The sequence below is a fragment of the Protomyctophum bolini genome (assembly GCF_963924005.1).
Source record: "Protomyctophum bolini genome assembly, chromosome: 4".
Lineage (NCBI taxonomy): Eukaryota > Metazoa > Chordata > Actinopteri > Myctophiformes > Myctophidae > Protomyctophum > Protomyctophum bolini.
In genome coordinates, this window is record NC_137865.1 from 5,864,070 (window position 1) to 5,877,651 (window position 13,582).

At 43.9% G+C, this 13,582-nt stretch overlaps 1 protein-coding gene across 1 annotated transcript in view; it reads right to left on the reverse strand.

The window, feature by feature from the left end:
* The window catches only part of LOC308314374 (voltage-dependent calcium channel subunit alpha-2/delta-4-like), a 236,686-nt gene that overhangs the window by 185,641 nt on the left and 37,463 nt on the right, over positions 1-13,582 (reverse strand). Inside the window, exon 3 of the mRNA XM_080761976.1 lies at positions 4,066-4,163. The gene's annotated coding sequence lies outside the window, so the exon portion shown is untranslated. The remainder of the gene's footprint in view (positions 1-4,065; positions 4,164-13,582) is intronic.

A 13,582-nucleotide genomic window follows, 5' to 3' on the forward strand; every position in this document is an offset into this window, starting at 1 on the left:
CTGCCGCCACTAAAACCCTCATAAATCTTATCACCACCGAGCGAGCGAGCGTCCACGGGACCATCCCGTGCTATGGAGCATCAGAACAAACAATATGTCTACTATATTATACCTATATGGAACTGTCATATAGGCTATATAGCAGCACACGCATGCTAAGAGAACTTTTACAGCGCCTTCTTACAATTCATGGCATTTTCCAAGCGGATCCTGCATGGCTGCCGCTGTACTTTAGAAGGACTCGCAAAAGACCCCCGGGTCAAATCGATTCACTGCAACATGTCATAGGAAGAATCCTGTGCGAATCTTATCGTAAAAAACCCAGGTTGTAGCTATTCGTAAAAAATATATATATTTTAGTTATATTGGTGTCTTTGACATTTTAATTCCTGAGGCAAATGAACAATATAATACCATTACCTGTTCTGCTTTACAGTACCATGCCATCCCTCTGCACTATTTTGCAACCCATTTTTTCCACCCAGTGTCAATTATCAACTGTAATCCTGGGCGCTACACTTCCTCTGCCAACCTGGGGGGGGGGGGGGGCAGCGGACTGACTATGCATGACTACTCATGCTTCCTTCTATGCATGAGTAGTCCAAGCTGCTTCTTTTCACCTGACAGGGGAGAGTTTCCCCGGCCGGACGGACGTAGCGAGTGGAAAGAACACGTTATTTCCGATCCCTCCTCTGCACTCTTGATATAGGTCAGCGAGTCCTTGTACCCGTTAAACCTTTGCTACTGAATATGTTGCTAATATGAATCCAGCACAAATGTCACTGAGTCTAACATGGCATGCATGGGTATTAAAAGGTAGAAGAAAAAATAAACCTGCACACCAGCAGTATATCATGCTCGCACTGGAGGCTTTCCCAGATCTTAATACTGATGAAGGCGTGCAGACTACAGAGACAGCTTCAACTCAATGTGTGATGAGTCCCACACATGTGGCCAATACGTTTAAATAAACACCCGGTCCCCCAGTATATATGATTACAATGTTACATAAAATATATACAGCACAATATCTTTGCACAGACATTTAGGGATACAAAAAAAGGACTCTGGCTGTATAGCTATACCTATAAAGTCGAGCACCTCTCTTGTCTTAAAGGAAGTAAAATGTAATATCTGCACAACATGCTGGTGAGGGCAGACCAGACAGAGGAGAGCACATTCACACTCAAAGCCGTAAATATGCACATGTATTGATGCTGAAATGGTCCTTTAACCCATTCTGACCTGAGATCAGATTCATACGAGGTTTCCACTGGGACACACACTGGTCTGATTAACCCATTCTGACCTGAGATCAGATTCTAAAAATGTCAGTCGTTCTTCGATTTTTCAAAAATAGCAGACCTACAAGCTCGTAGCGCGCCACTCGGTGGCGCGCTATGAGCTTGTAGATCTGCTATTTTTCAATAGCTAAAGCATAACATGATGCTAACACCAAAACGGGTTCCCGGTCAGAATGGATTAAGTTACTGTTTCCCAAACAGTGGGTCACCGACCAATTTAAAATTGATGTGCCTCACGACTTTCCAAAATTAAACTAATATTTTATATATTATACAGTACATTTCATATCATTATCATTTCTCGACCGCGGTCGAGATCATGGATTTCACAATGCCACGCCAGACTTTCCCGTCCTTCATTGCCATCCCCAGTTCCTGCTTACTGATGCGCGTGTCCCTATAGCGATGACATCAGGGAACGACAGTTTTCTATACCTCTGGTCTGCTTTGAGGCAGGACTCCAGAGAAGAAGGGAAAGATATAACGTCATTGTCAGCTCTGTATAGTAGTGGCCGGCAAACTGTGTTCTTCTGGATCTGACTTTATAGTGGAGAAACACGGGGAAGGTTGCCGTTAGAATTGATTAGTCAATGGGTGGCTCTTCCCAGAGAGATGTTGCGCTCTCATTAGAAGGCGGGTGTAAGTGCCATCCCACCGTTTCTCAAATTTCTTTGAAAGTGTCTATAGTGAAAATAGCCGATCTAGTGCCGCGCTACGAGCTTGTAGGTCTGCTATTTTTGAAAATAATCGTGAAAATGTGAACAAATCTTTGAATATATATTCTTTCAGCTAACATTTTTTAACTCAAATCTTTGCTTCTGGGTGGTGCCTGGAACAACACATTTTCAGATGGGGGGTCCACGGCCAAATGGCAAATAAATACAGATAATTCTGGGGGTCCTTGACATGAAAAAGGTTGAGCACCACCACGGACACAGAAACATAGGGGGGGGGGTTTCAGAAAACCGTCATGTCATAATGATTTAGATAAGACATGAGACTTGTTTACCACCTGCGGCAGAGCCCACCAGCTCTGCAGAGAGAACCACGACCTCTGACCACGTGATCGGGACCAAGGCCGCTGTGGTCTCTTAAAAGACCTGCACTGCTGTGTCACAGGGAGGGAAGGGAGGGGAGGGGAGGGGAGGGGACGACGTATAGGTCGTCGACACGGTGCCGCTCAAGTGACTGACCAGGCGACGTCAGGGAGAGAGAGAGAGAGAGAGCGGAACATTTGTCCCCTTCCCACCTCTTCAGGAAGTGACCTCTATGCACCTCTCCCAGTGCTACGGGACAATTAGCTCCTCTGTTGGTCTGCTGCTCTTCTCATCTTTAACCCCGGCAACCCCAGACAGGAAAAGTGCTATAATCAGGCCGTTTAGGTTTTTTTGGAGGAGGCGGAGCAGGTACCTAGTGATCTATTCTCAAGAAACCTTCACAGCCTATAAACAAGCTGCTTGTGTTTGTTTGTTTGTTTGTTTATGGGGGATGTTCTCTCTACCACAGGAGATGATCGTTCCAGCACAGTATCACTTGATATGGTGGATTAATCAAACTCTCTCTCTCTCTCTCTCTCCGTCTCCCTCTATTCCTGTCTCTCTCTCTCTCTACTGTATATCGTTCTGTTCATCCGTCGTTGAAATCAGAATTAAAATATTTAATTCACAAACAATTCAATTTGGCGTGTGCATTGAGCATTGAACAGCAACACGATTAGAAACAACAAAATCCAACAAAATTGGAGATATTTTACATATTACGTTGTCAGATTATATAGGCTTTTAAGTGGGCTACAATAAAATAGAGAATGAAAACAATAGCAACAATATATAGGCTAAGAAAGGGCACAAATGGAATATGGCTGAATACATATTATAGCACTACTATCATGATCCTACTTTACATATTATATACTTGTGATTGCCTGCACACAGCCACACACACAAACCACTGTTGCCTAATGCCTAGCCAAAAGAAAAAGGTAGGCTATACCTTTGACAATGTTAGGCGCCCCTGAAACAGACATACTACGCACGCACGCACGCACAGACAATGGAGAGAGATAATGGCAATTATAGATTTCCCAACTACAATAATGATGGCCAGGGCTGGATTGGCCACAGGGACGTATACCGGGCATCAGAGTAATCTAATGACACTCCCGTTGACTCTCATTGTAACAATGGAATGCAGGAAGTGCTCATTCTTTCTCAATGGAATAGTTCCAGCCATAGGAGCAATGTTTGGAACTATCGCCCATATAGGCACCCGCTTTGTGGCGAGATCAAAGCATGTCATTACGTGTAGATTACTCTGCCGGGCATATGCCACGACCGTAGAGAGGGCTGCCATGATAAAAAAAAAGAAAAAAGAAAATTGACAGGCAGGCAGGCCAATATGTGGCAGGCCACCAGGAAAGGTGCTGCCATTCTACCAGTGCCATCATGATAATTTCACTGTACCTCACTGTACCTGACAAATAAACACTCTACAAAAAGGGTTGTGTAGTTGTCTGTTGGTTCGTATAATTGATGTTGTTCTGTAAAAGTGGTGGTATTATTAGGGCTTGTTTGTTTGCGTGTGTGTGTGCCTCGACGGAGCGGGCAGTAGAGTTTCTGCTATCTGCGCGCTGGTTGTGGCGCTGGTTTTTTGTCCCAGTCCAGCCCCGACGATGGCGACACATCTATAGTGACCAATAAGTCGGTGTGCCGTGCCTGCGTACCATACAGATGTACTACGGATCGTAGTCTTGATCACTTACCGCTGTAGAATAGATCATGGTCCCCCAGGGCTCTGCACTACTAGGCCTGATGTTTTTCACAGGTGTTGGAGATCAGCAATCTTCGCCGAATGTTCGCCCTAGAATAGGAGTAAAAGTAAAAGTGGGCCTACTGAAAATTGGAAATACTGCGTTCGGCGCGACAAGATGGTCACATAATTAACTCATTTAGACGCGAGTTAAAAACATTCACTCTGAAAGAATATGTATTCAAAGATTTGCGCCACATTTTTAAAGATTTTTCAATAGCTAAATTATAACGTAATGTTTAAAACACCAAAAGGGGTTTCCGCCCAAAATGAAATTAGACACATTATTATAGGGGCCTAAAATGTGCTATCTATTCAGTTTGTCAACACATCAAAGATGCGAAAATAATCCAGTTATAATGGATGCCTAGGCCTGGAGGTATTAAATCTATGATAAAGTTTAATCTGAAACGCAAATTTTATACAATATGCGGGGGGGGGGGGGTCCCTCCTTCATCTCTCTCTCTCTCAGCTAAGAGAGTCCTTGGCCTGAAAAAGGAAAGAGCCCTGCCATACCCTCTCTCTCTCCTCAGCTCCTGTATATGTGTGTCTGATGATGTGTGCAATTAGTGGACTTTCAGCACAGCCAGGGGAGCCAGTACTCAGCCTGAACTCTGGCCCGGCAGACCTCTGAAAGAGTCTGTCATTGTTAGAGGCTTGAGGAGGCAGGGAGGAACGGTCAACATGCCCTGGCTGTTCTCCCCCATGTAGTCGTGGTGGCATGCAAGTATATTTACTCAAGTACTGCACCTATAAAGTAGCCTACAATTTTGAGGTACTTTGACTTGAGAATGTATACATTTTTCAATATTTTATGCTTCCAACTGCTCCGCAACATCTCGGAGGCAAATAGCGCGCTTCTTTTTTCCCCCCCTCCCTCCACTACAATTATTTGAAGACTTTAGTTACAATTTACTTTGTGTGGATTTAGATCCTCGTTACAAAACATTAACCACTTAATTAAGCCCCATTTCATACTTTTGTCTATTCAAAGAAACGGCAGATGTACAATCTCACAATGCACTGTGGAGAAAAAAATACCTCTTGGTGTTTTAGGCATTATGTTATAAGCTCAGTGCCGCGCTACGAGCTTGTAGTTCTGCTATTTTTGAAGAATCGTGAAAATGTGGTGCAAATCTTTTAATATATATTATTCTTCTTAACATTTTTAACTCAAATATTTGCTTCTGGGGGAGGGGGGGGTTTACCTGGAACAACATATTTTCAGATGGGGGGTCCACGGCCAAATACAGATAATTCTGGGGGTCCTGAAAAAGAAACATAGGTTTTTCAGAAAACTGTTTTTGTCAGAAGACATTTTTGTAGAATCGTCCGACCTCAGGTCTAAATGGGTCAATCCAGGACTTTTACTTGTAAGAGTATTTCTCCATTGTGGTATTGTTACTTTTACTTTAGTGAGTACTTATTCCATCACGGCCCATCTGGTTCTCCTCCGGCCCGCCCAGCGTCCTCTCAGCCTCCATTACAGAAGCACAAACACAGAGAAACCCAACACTAACGACCCAGGAAGAAGAAGTCACGGTTAAGGTCAAGAGCAAAAGAGAGTCCAAATATCAGAAGCATTGAATGATCAATGACCGAGAGGTGTTGCAGGACGAGTGACCACCGCCCGACAGCACTACTAACCCCAGGAGAGAGAGGAGAGGAGAGGAGAGGAGCCGGGGGAAGCAATGGCGACTGCAGAAAGACGCCAGTGATGGAAGAAAGTATTCACATTGTGCACTTAACCCATTCTGACCTGAGATCAGATTCATACGAGGTTTCCACTGGACACACACTGGTCTGATGAACCCATTCTGACCTGAGATCAGATTCTAAAAAATGTCAGTCGTTCTTTGATTTTTCAAAAATAGCAGACCTACAAGCTCGTAGCGCGCCACTCGGTGGCGCGCTATGAGCTTGTAGATCTGCTATTTTTCAATAGCTAAAGCGTAACATGATGCTAACACCAAAATGGGTTCCTGTTCAGAATGGGTTAAGGACATTTCATCCTTTTTGCAACGTTAATGACATTTAGAAGATTTAGAACACTTTCCTGGGGGTCTTTGTGTGTGTAATATGTGGGTTTTAGATATTTTAGATTTTAGCAGTGAGCCCAGTGTCTCCGATGTCATGGGACACGGAGCTCACTTACGTCCTGGACTACAATTCCCATAATGCTTTGGTGCACTGCTCCTCCTTGTGGATAGGAGATGGGGCTGTCTTACTGAGACACCAATGTAGTCCAGGAAGTAAGTGAGCACAGTGTCCATGACATCAGAGACACTGGGCTCACTGCTACAATCTAAAATATCTAAAAACCACATATTACACACACAAAGACCCCCAGGAAAGTGTTCTAAATCTTCTAAACGTCATTAACATATATTATTTTTGTGAAGCGTCCCTTTAAGTAACACCTTATATTGTAGATATGCAATATATATATATATATATATATTATAGCCCTGATGTCATCGCTAGGGACACATGCATCAGTAAGCAGGATCTGGGGATGGCAATGAAGGACCTGGGAAGTCTGGCGTGGCATTGTGAAATCCATGATCTCGACCGCGGTCGAAAATGACGGTGATTGGGTTTCAGAGTAAAAGCGACCATGTCTTTCCGGCACCCCAGAGCTTCTATTTTGAAGGAATCCCGGCACTGATTGTGTTTAATGTGCAACATTGTTTTCTCACTAAGCAGTAAACAGGGCAACATATACAGTAGAAGTGTATACACTACAGGGTATCTGCACATTTCTGAAGTTACGATTGAATGACTTTTAATACCAAATTGTCAAATATATTATTATGCAAGAAAGAGGCAAACATTGTGAAAATATAAACTATACGAGCTCACAGTGCAAGGCGTTGAACTTGTGAAATTGAATTATTTTCGCAATAGTCAAACAAAATCCAATTCTAAGTGCTTGTCAGGTGTGGGGGGGTTCCCAAGTTCAGATGAGATATCATTTCAAGGGGGTCAAAGGGGGTTGACAAGTTTGGGAACCCTTGCTGTAGTAGTAGAAATAGTACTGTATTATAGTAATCGATATATTGGATGATATCCATAATAAAAAAAAAATATGAGCCCCTATATAAAGACACTCATTTTGGACTCTTTTGGATGTCGATGAGTGTACCAAAAAAAAGAAAGAAAAAAAAGAAAATGTATGGAACACACACGTACACGCACGTGCAAACACACACACACACACACACACACACACACACGGCTGGGACGCAATAAATTTGAATGTTTCAGTGCTTCTTTTTTGCCTGGCCTGACAAGCTCATTAAATCAGTTTTTATGGTATTAGCGTGTAGCAGCTGAGTTGCTTGGGCCTCTCCGACGCACACAATGTCTCCCTTTGGCCGGTCACCTTCAACTGGTGCCTCATAAATTCACAACTCCATCTGACCTTTGCTACCGAAGGCAGAACAATAAGCACTTGCCAACGGGTCCACCCGCAATCCTGTATAGGATTACGGTTAGGAATCTGCCATTGTGTCGTCACTGTCATGGAGTTATGATAGATACGTGTAACAGCTTTCTCCACATGTCTGGGCTCTTGGGGGGCTACGTACCGTACGTTCAGAATGTGAGTTGTTCCAATACCGATATACCAGTATCGGGAAAAGTTGCCAATATATGTAGCAAAGCGTTAGTTCATACAGGGACATAACGTGAGACACCGACCTCAGCTGCAATCAGCTATAGCTTCATGTCACTCAGCTGATTGATACAATCAGCCTAGCTTCCTAGTAAAAGGTACTCCCAGACACGTCGCGTCACGAAGATGCAAGATGCAGCTAACAGTATACGTCTTATAACAGCGGGGCGACAGTCAGGCGAATTTTCAGGAAGTGCATTATTTGTCAATGGGACCCGGCAACTACTGGCGATAGAGGCGATAGCAGGCGATGGTCGAAAAGTGGGCGGAGGAACGTCGGCCGAAAAATATACAAATAATTAATCTTTTGGGGCGGCGGCGCCCGGCGATAGTGGGTGATAGCCGATTAAATTCAAGCAACGCTCGCCGTTGGTCTCTAAATAAGGTCTCCCGCTGTTAAAACGTACTGTAAGAGCAGGAGTCAATCCCCATGGGAAGTGACTCCTGCTCTTAGCTGTATCTTGCATCTTTGTGACTCGACTGAGAGTACCCACTAACCCACACTCATTCAGTCACTCAGTCACATTCAGCTATATGAATACTTCTATTCCTCTTCGGGAAAAACGCCGACATAACACGGTCCTCAGTGTAGGAGCAGCAAGCGGGTCAACGGTAACGGCTTACCGAAAAGGTCCATTGCTTCACCTCAGCTACTTAATCTATACTTTGAGTGTTTCTGTCATGAAATATTGCCTCGGGTGTTAACATGCAGTATACCGGTATATGCCATTCCGATATACAACGTCATAAATCATCACATGATGATATTTCTCAATGCACATCTCAATGCCTATATTTAGGCCAGGTGCTGGATGTCAGGCATCAAGTCCAAACATCAAAGAAGAGGAAAAAAACATCCGCACACTATAGTTTCTAGAGCTCCACGAGACTTAATTAATTAAAGGCCACTCTCTAGGTCTTCATCAGGCAAATATATTTGCCTGATGAAGACTTCGAGGGTCGAAACGTTGCAATTCGCTAATAATAATAAAATAATTAGCTAGGAGGACTTATGAAACAGAGGTGACACATTGCGACCACCACACACACCTCACCTCCCATCTAAAATTAAGCTGTGTAACTTTTAGACTGTGGTCTGGTCAAGTCTAAATGCAAGTTGTGCAATGTGCTTTGCAGTAATATGAGCCCTGTACAATATATCTACAGTACGTAGTCCCAAGCACGTTAAGCTGTAAATTGTTTCTATGGTGCACCGCTGTCACACCGCATCGCAAGCCAAATTGTAACCTATATTTGGCAATCAACTGATTGCCAAATGCTGGTGTGAATCTGACATGTCCTGAAAGTACAGATGGTGTCAGAATACTAATAAAAGGCTGGAGATAACTCCAGTCACAAAAGAAAACAAGGCATTGACAATGCTTAAACATTATTTTACAATAAAACAAATAATTAAGTTGTTTACAGACCTATAACCAGACAACCTTTTGTTGTATTCTACTGGCTCACCTGCCACTGAGGAGCCCCCACTGGGAGGACAGACTCCAGAGCCTTCAACCTACTCCTCCCGCCAAACAAACACATCCCCCGAATGAATGCCCCAAACATTCTGGGTATACCTATGAAGCACTTCTGCATGACGCTTAACAGCAACGTTTCAACATGGCGTTATTATAGTATGGATGTTGTTGATATGAATACTTCTATTCCTCTTCGGAGAAACGCCGACATAACACGGTCCTCAGTGTAGGAGCAGCAAGTTAGCGTGTCCTACTTGTTATTACAATAAAAACAACGAACGCAGTTGTTACAGACCTAACCAGACAACCTTTTGTTGTATCCTACTGGCTCACCTGCCACTGAGGAGCCCCCACTGGGAGGACAGACTCCAGAGCCTTCAAGCTATACTCCTCCCACCAAACACATCCCCCGCCACCCAGCCTACATAGCAGAATGTGCGGTGACAAACATCACCCTTCCCGGCCCGGCTTCCCTCCTCCGAACACGGCCCGACTTGTGTGCGTAATGGCGATTCGAAGCCTCAGACTAGGCTGGTACTTTACTTTATCACCAGCTCTCCCAAAGAACATATTTGTTCCAAATACTGTAGATTAGATTAAGAGACAGACAGACAGCAGAGCTTCTGATGTACGTACAGCCGATCTACAAGCTCACAAAGCAGCATGATGCCACGCATTATGAACTTGCAGCTTACAGAGATATGCAATTTTCCAAAACGTTTGATGCATCCGCTCTAATAGGGGTTCCCGGCACACAATCTTTTCAAATGGTGGTCCTTCACATGAAAATGTTTGCGAACCATTGCTCTAAAAGGCATTGCTTCTCTTGAGGGAGTTACAGGGAGGCCAGAGCTAAAGGCGTTAATATAGCATCACAATGAATCATGTTAACCACTTTATCCATATTTCAGACATGGCATATTCAAAAATAACATGCTATTTAAAAGAAAAAAAGTAAAACATTGTTTGGAACACTTTTGAAAATGTTGCATTTTCTTTGACATAAATCATCTCTTCTAGGCATGCCTGACAGTACATCTTCTCAGATGTGGATCCGCGGCACACATGTATATCAATTTGGGGGCCCTTCAACCACTGCTCTGAGGAACATCTTTATTCGTTTCTTCACCCCAGTATGTTTCCTTCCGCCCTTCACGGTATACAATTACACGCGCACGCACGCACACACACACACGCACCCCCCGCGCACATGCACCCCCCCCCCCCCCCCCACCACCCCCCCCATGTTTCCCTTAACTTCCTGGTCAGAAAGTCATTTGTCAGTATTAACTTGGATCATGTAGGGAGCCATCATATAGGTACTAAGGTTAGGACACAGCAGTTGAGTAAATAGTGTACGTGCCCCTGGCAGGGCGTATCACTTTCACGCTTAAGTCGTCAGATTTACTACCGTTATCCCAAGGTAAACATGGCGTCCACAGACAGACAGACGTTCAGGTATCAGGTCTTATACCCGCTTGCCTTTAGACCACTTTCAACCTGGCGTCACCGTTTTTGGGCCATGTCATTATTATACATGCGTGTTATTCAAAATAAATATAAATAATTATATTTTTTTCAATTGCTCACACATAAAAAAGAAAAAAGCAGGGACAACACTTTGCATTGCAATGCATTTTCAGCTTGTAGACCGGCTTCATGCAAGTTTAACATAGTATAGTATTGGTGGTCCAAGACAAATTTCTCCCTCGGGATACAAAATAAAGAAACCTTGAACCTTGAAGTATATAAAATATAGGACTTAAAGGAGTAGTTCTACTGACCACCAGCCACCGTCTCACCAATACATTTTAGAGTCTCCTACTGACCACCAGCCACCGTCTCACCAATGCATTTCAGAGTCTCCACCAGAGTGACCACCAGCCACCCTGTCATTCATTCATTTTAGAGTCTCCTACTGACCACCAGCCACCCTGTCATTAATTCATTTTAGAGTCTCCTACTGACCACCAGCCACCCTGTCATTAATTCATTTTAGAGTCTCCTACTGACCACCAGCCACCCTGTCACCAATACATTTTAGAGTCTCCTACTGACCACCAGCCACCCTGTCATTAATTCATTTTAGAGTCTCCTACTGACCACCAGCCACCCTCTCACCAATGCATTTTAGAGTCTCCTATACTGACCACCAGCCACCCTGTAACCAATACATTTTAGAGTCTCCTACTGACCACCAGCCACCCAGTCACCAATGCATTTTAGAGTCTCCTATACTGACCACCAGCCACCCTGTCACCAATACATTTTAGAGTCTCCTACTGACCACCAGCCACCCAGTCACCAATGCATATTAGAGTCTCCTACTGACCACCAGCCACCCTGTCACTAATACATTTTAGAGTCTCCTATACTGACCACCAGCCACCCTGTCACCAATTCATTTTAGAGTCTCCTACTGACCACCAGCCACCCTGTCACTAATACATTTTAGAGTCTCCTATACTGACCACCAGCCACCCTGTCACTAATACATTTTAGAGTCTCCTATACTGACCACCAGCCACCCTGTCACCAATACATTTTAGAGTCTCCTACTGACCACCATCACTTCCTTCCAGGACTACAAGTCACACGTCCCCCCCCTTCCACAAGGAGGGGCAGTGCACCAAAGCGTTATGGTCTTTGTAGGAGTTCAGCTATCCAGTCAAACCCTAGTCAAACACACAGCCTTCATTATTTTTCTGGCCATAGTTTGTGCAAATTTCAAATTGTGCTACTGTGTACTACAAAATAAATACTATTAATTTAACATTGTCAGTCACTGCAGTTTCTTCCAACGGTGAAATGTCCCCGGTTACAATCGAACCCATCTCGATTTTGATTGGGTCCCGCCATGCCTCCTCAGGCCACGTTTATGAAACCCCACACCCAAAGATATAAATAAAAACCAAAAGCATATAGTAAAATCTGTGTAAAGTTCTAATAAGCAAGGATGTTGAAAAGCGGAAGATAAATTGCCTGCCATGTCTATTCACACTCTTTTAATAGTGCTATGCAATGTACTGTACGCTGTCTAAAAGGTATTCTCTGTCCAACCTTGAACTTGAGGTAAAGTGAGGTGGTTAGGCCGGGGTGTGTGTGTGTGTGTGTGTGTGTGTGTGTGTGTGTGTGTGTGTGTGTGTGTGTGTAGGAGGGAGGTGCCATTGATATCGAGCAATGTATTGACAGTTTTACGAGGAATGCCAGCCCTGAGCCCCTCATCCCTTTCTGCCGGCTGGCTGGCACACTTGGACGACCCCCCCCCCCCCCCCAATCACTGAGGGCATCTCCGTTGTGATATCTGTGTTATGTGGAGGGAAGCTCACTCGGTGTCGTTGTTATTTTAGCACGTCACTATTAATCAAAGGGTCTGGAGTTTAAATGAGGCTATATGATCTGGTAACCTGAAGCCCGCCCCCTCACACACACACACCAGCTGGAATCACAGGCGTGGGTAGAAGAAGCACCACAGAATGGCGACCTTTTAAAGATCCTTTTCACAGATTGGAGAAGAGAAATAAAAGGCACTGGTATACCAGTTTATTTTGTAGGCTATTGTTGGGAAGTTATCGCCATATATATCACACTGCTGTTAGAGTGGATAGACAACCAGACCCGCTCAAACAATTGGTTTTTTACACATGTTCAGTCTGAACTGGGGAAATGTGCCTTCCTGCTATGATGCTCCAGTTTCATGGAACAATCTACGGTGTGTGTAATCTCGACAGCATCGCCAACCTCAATGCTTTTTCGAGAATAAATAAAGGTTTCAATCAATTTGTTCTTGTAGAGTTCCTGCTTTAGTGAGGGGCCAGAGACCTTTACATATAACGTATAATATACGTTTGCAATTGTATGTCATGATCATAAAGAAAGATTATTATATACTGTATTTCTAACATGCACATTTATTTTTAACCTGCATGCGCCAGTGCGCATGCGTCGTCAAAATGTCTGATGTGCACAGCAGATCAAAGGCATGCAAGGTGCCTTTTGCGTACCAAGAGCTGAGACAGGAATTTACTTCTTGAGAATCCTGACGCAACACTCCGCTGCACTTCCGCAGCCACTTAAATGTCCATCTACGTCCTATAACTAGACTTAGAAATAAAACTAGTGTCAACTAATTACATTACACGACACACGTCGTAGCTCTTATTTTGAAGAGGAAGTCAACAGAGGAAGTCCGTTTCGGTTGTAACCGAGCTGCCATGACAGTTTTTGAAACTGAAAGGTTAAGTTGTTTTGTTGCTATAGTTGCTAACCCACGTTATCCACTATATTTACAATGTGAAACCCATGCTTCCGCC